This window comes from Gambusia affinis, linkage group LG18 (genome assembly GCF_019740435.1).
Source record: "Gambusia affinis linkage group LG18, SWU_Gaff_1.0, whole genome shotgun sequence".
Taxonomy (NCBI): domain Eukaryota; kingdom Metazoa; phylum Chordata; class Actinopteri; order Cyprinodontiformes; family Poeciliidae; genus Gambusia; species Gambusia affinis.
The window spans coordinates 7,445,362-7,451,364 of NC_057885.1; positions in this window are offsets into that span (position 1 = coordinate 7,445,362).

A 6,003-nucleotide genomic window follows, 5' to 3' on the forward strand; every position below is an offset into this window, starting at 1 on the left:
TAGCATCATGCTGAGGGGATACGGTTCTTCATTACAGGAACAGTAAAACTGGTAAGAGTTGACCAGAAGTTGGATAGTGGTAAAACATTAATACACGTACAACAATCCAATGGCTTAGATTTTCCCTTCAATCTTACTGAGCTGTTTTACAAAAACTAATCGTAAAAAGAAAAAATAAATAAAAGACTAAAAGACTTTCAGCTGTAATTATAGAAAGATGTTTCTAGTTATATATATATATACTAGTTGAATCAGGCTGAATTAAGTGCACTCCACACTCTTCAGTTTTACTTTAGTGGTTTTCAGACCTCAGATTATAGTCGCAGTAGTCGTATAGGCGGATGAGGTCAAGCAGTGGAAAAATAAACTTAGACAAAGCAAAGGAACAGCATAGAAAGTAAACAAAATGAGATAAACACAGCAGAGATGGAATTTATAAACAAAGATGGGAAGAAATTAGTGGGAAATTAGATCAATGTGATGAAGTTGTGGAAAAAAACTTTTCAAACCTGAAATAAAACAAAAGGAAAATGAAATCATGGATACATAAAATGAAAGAAGAGATGGCTTAGTAGCTATGATTGTAATTTTGATTATTATCATTTTAGACACAACAGTCCTGTGGACGTCATAATAACAACACTGTGAGGGTTTTGCATAAACCAGCCAAGGAGACGTAAAATAATTTCCAAAAATAATCTTAATTTATTACAAAAAATGTCCAAAATAATTCAAAATGACAAATTGGGCCCAAAAACTGAGGTCAACATAACAAAATGTAACTCAAGTGGTAACAAAAGAAACTCAAGCACAAACTGACCTAACAAACAAGACATGAGGGAAACTTAAATAGTGGGTGATCAGACCACTGCTAAAACACACAAGGGGGTAACTAAACACACAAGAACCTAACAAATATTAGTGAGATTATTATTAAATCTTTAAATTAAATAAATATCAAATTTAAACTAACTTTCAAAAAGAAGAAACATTAAATAAATGGTCAAAATAAACTATAAACCAAATATCCCCTTCCCCTGGTAAACAAATAGACCGGCCCGCTGAGGGAGTTTGACATCCGTGGACCTCAGTCAGCTGGAGCTCATCTATAATTTCCAGGGGCAGGTCCAAAGGAAACTAATAACTCAAAAGGAAGAAATTAAATGGTTGTCTTTAACAAAAAAATACAAAGAACTGACAAATAAAGTTAACTAAATGTGTGCACTTCAAATAGTTAACTTAAAAAGTCAGACTAATAAAAATAATTTCAAAGATATAGATAAATCTAAACTAAACACTAATTAATATATGTAAAGTAACATTAAAGAAAACAGAAAACCATTACCAATTCTGTGTGACAGCAGGGGCAGCTGTCACAAACACCCATGCAGTTATTGAAGATAGCATGCAACAGCTGCCAAGAGTCGGTTTAAGTTAAAACATTTATAGTTATTAATAAATCAGAACTGTTGCTATTTTAAGCGAAGAAAAGCGAACTGACTCAATTAACGTTCTGTTCAAAGGTTGTCTCTGAATTTGTTTTTCCCCTCTCTGTCGTCTATTTTTTCCAGTCGAATAGCTTTACTGGCGTGGCAATATTTCCCCACATTGACAGCCACCGTATTTTTATGACATCAGCAAACACACATGCTCATACCTGACTGTAGATGACACAGATGCTCGCTTTACTGCACGGTGGAGGGTGTATGATGCTGAGATCTGGCGAATTAAAAACGTTGATATCAAAAGTCTGTGTTCACGTCTCGAGATGTACATATTTTAAATTAAATTTTGTTTTAAAAAATTGACTTTAAGTTTATGTTTATGTTTGGATGAATGAATAGAAGTGAATAGTTTCAGTTTTGTGAGACTTGTTTGTTCTTATTATAGAATCATGGGGAAACAATTAAAGGGAACAAAAGCAGAGTGATGCGGATGTAGTCCAAGTGTCAAAGTATAATTTCAAGGGCGACATAAAAGACATCTTGTCTTTATTTTTCTGTTCAGTAGTTGTATACATGATGAACATGAAAAAAAAAGCTGGTGGCTCAATAAATAATTAAGTGAAGGTATTTTTTCTTCTTACTATTATTATTCCTCTGGAACAAAGTACGGCCGTCATAGTGAACAATTGGGCTGTTTTGGGATTAAACTAAACCTCCACAGCGCAAATGTTTTTCCCCCGCAAATCAATTGCCAATTTGAAGACTTAAATAGAAAAGCATCGTTGGTAGTTCTTCTAAAATGACCTGAATATCAATAACTTTCTGATTGTCTGGGGTAAATGTACGGCATGACACAAAAGCTATTTTTTTTCTCAGCCACTCTTCAAAATGGAAATATCGGTTTAAACTTAAACTTATCCACATTTACGGACAGGATAATAACAAAAATCCTGCGCCATTGCCAAATGTGCCTTTGCGTATGCCACAAAATTACTGAAATGAAAAGAAAATGAACTGAATTGTATCCGTTTGGCTCCATTTAGTTAAATTTAGTCACATTCCATTTAGTCACAGTCTCCATGAAAAGCCTATAAAAGGCCTTTTTCTGTCCTACCATCACAAACATAAACATGTGGAGTTTGCTGAAAGATGCTGATATGGAACCGCTGACTTTGTTCTGAGTGGATTTAGTGAAACAGAGGATGAATGTGTGGAATAAAATAATTATTCACAGTATGTTTACTTTTAATATTGATCTTACAATGTTTAATCGGTTTATTATATCTTACTCAGGGTTACAGAGTCATTGTTTCTCTTCTGGCCTTCACAAGTTTGCTCCAGTGTGTCAGAAGCCTAGCAACAGAAGATAAGTAAATAACTATAGCAAATAGTTATCATACTTTGAGGAGTGACAGACCAGACCCAACGGCTGAGTGATAATTTTTAGGCACTGAATATTCTGCCTGAAACTAGTTTTTAACTAAAGGTTGAATTTTTCTCTCTATGTGTATTAATCTGATAAGCTTTTTTTGGAATATCAGTGATGGCGCTCTGTCTGGTTATGAAGGGCATTAAACAGCATATATAGAGAGGTGATTACTTTGATCTCTTCTGAGTTCTCCATCTGTACAGATGAAATAAACTCTGTTTTGTTCTCTCTTTTAAACAAGGTTTGGACTTTGTTAATATTCGCACTCCACAATTGTTTGGAAAAACACTCCATGCTAACTGTTGAGCATAGTGGAGGATTTGTGATGCTGTGGGCCTGTTTCTCTTCCAAAACCCCCCTGGAACTTAGAGTCTTCATGAACTTAAGGGAATAATGCAAACCCTAACCCTACCCTAAGGATGTCATCAGAAATATATGACCAAATCGGTACGGAAATGTTTTGTCAGACACAAAATCAACCTTTTTACTGTTTAAACAATATGGCTTTCTGCCCAGAGCACTTAACATCCAGAGGGAAAAATCTATAAAACCATTTTTACTTCACCATAATAAGTGAAGTTTGCTTCACTTATGATCACAAACATCACCTCTGATTTATAGAGTCCAGAGCATATTTGTCCATGTCGAGTTTTCAAATCTCACATATTTACACCCAGAGGTCTCATCTGTGTTGTTAACCCCAAAACGTAAAACGTAATCTGATATTCATAAGAATTTTTGTTCCATTCTGGAAACACTAAAACAGATCCTTTTCAAGCTTTCTTGACATTAGGACCACTTCTGAATTGGACATGCCATAGAGACAAGACTGATCAAACCCAAAAATTATGAAATATTGAAATTAAAGGGAGAACCTAAGGACAGGTTTGCCTAGAACACCGTTCATTAAGGGATTGCCTCTAAATCCTACAGAGAAACAGTAGTTATGAGCTTGAGAGAAGAAACTATTGGTAGCGTGGACTCTGCTGAAGTTTTTCATTTTACCCTGACGTTTAGTCACGACATATACGAGCCATTTGGATACTATGAAGCTTACTGGAAATTGCATGCAGTGTAAACAACCCTTTTCCACTGTGCAGACAAGAAGTGTGGAGCTGAGCAAGATGGCTGCTGATGTTAATTCAATATTTGGAGGCGTGGCCAACAAGAAACTGAACGGCTTTATTGACTTCCTCTACTGCCATTACTAAAACTATAGGCAGACTGCAATTGTAAAAGGAAGCAGAAAATGTATGTCGTTTTTCCCATCTTCTCCTTCTGTTCACTGATTGGCTTGGTTGAAATTCGACTGGAGGAATCCAGGTCAATGGCAGAAAGCCCAGACAGAGCAGTGAAAAGAGATGAGAATCAAATTTTCTATGAACATAATGGCCAGTTAAGAGAGGATCCAGGACTCAGTCTGAAGAGATTATGCGAAGAGCATATAAAGGTCTCTCTTGATAATTGAGTCACATGATTTATTGTTAAAAGAAAAAAAAATGGTTCCCATAAAACACGTGTTTATATCTGTATAGAAATAACGCTAATGTGTGTCTAACACTAACGAAAGTAGCATTTATTTAAAGGTTTCCATACATTTTCTTTTCAATAACTACACAGTTACATGGCGGAAGTTCTTTCTAATTATCAGTAGTCCTTAATCTCCATCTATAGCGCCGCCAATTGAGTGTAAAAGTCTCGTTCAGGATGTTCCCCAAAATAGACGTGCTGACTTTTTGCTCCATTGTTGCAGGCCTCGCCAAACCGGTTCAATGTGAATCTATTCTCGGAAAGACATGGCACCGTATTCTTCTGTGAAGCTTAAAATAAAAAAAATAAAAAAATCCTCCCTGTATTAACACGAGTATGTATTGTGCTATAGTTTTTGTGTTTAATAGAAACAAAACAGAAAGTCACAATAGCAGAGCACCAATCACTGCATTTGTATTCTTTTTCAGGTTGTAGTCGTATCTTCTGATTTGACTAAAGTCTAAAACTGTCTGGTATTTCATTTGTTTGTTGTTTTGGTACGTTTCCTCATTTTAAATCAAAACTTTGCATAAGTTCACTTTAGTAATTTCGGTTTATTGAATAAACTGGAGCTTTGTTCACTGCAGCTTTTAATTCTTTCACGCAGTCGTAGCACTTTGCAGAGAGGTTCCTTAATTTAGGGACTGAACATGAAACTTTGGCAGCAGACTAGGAAGCAGGTTAAAACAGGAAGCCGCTCATGTGGATTTAGAGGAACAAGCATTGTTTTCATATGAAGCCTTCTAGAACATTAACCCTTTTTTTTTTACAACATATTTTATCACAAGAAGGTAAAAAAAACAAAACAAAAAAATTTTTAAAACAGATTTCGACAAAACAAATATAATATTGTAGTATTGTTTTTTTGTTTAAAACGATAAAGCAAAAATATGTACGGGACTTATTTTCGGCTTCTTCTTATCCAATAAATGGAAGCGATGTCTGACCTCTGGTGGACAAGGCGAAGCACTGCAGGTTTAGTTCAAAGTTTTCCACTACGGATGTTTTTTTTAAACCAGTTAGAGCAGATTCCAAAATCATGTGCAAAATTAGTGTGCACATTAAATATGTCAAAGTAAAAAAATACAACAACAACAAAAAAAAAAAAAAAACTGGAAGTAAACTGACTTAAACACAAGAACGTCCGATGTTTCGGTTCCAGATTTTAAGAGTGTTGTCCATTCCTAGAACTAGGCACTTATTTCTGTTATTCTTTTGCTAGAGTCATACTGAATGTGATCAGAAAAATTGACAAATTTGAAAATACTATTCTAGAAATGTATTACAACTGCTAAACACAATGATGTACAAGCATACACTTCTCTAAAGCTAGTATAGACAATTTAAACTTTTGAACTCAGTTCATCTCAACCCCAAGATGAACTGAGTTCCTATTTACAAATTACTTTCCTTGAAGAAAAGAAATCTATATTAACATTCCATCTAAATATATAAGTTTGATTTTCCTTCCCAATAAAATTGTTCTCAATAAAAAGATTTCTTCTTCTTGTCAGGGCGAAACGAGTTTGTAACTGTGACTAAAAGTCGACGGGATACAGGAATACTCATATTTTGATGGCCAACAGTAAAAACAGCAAC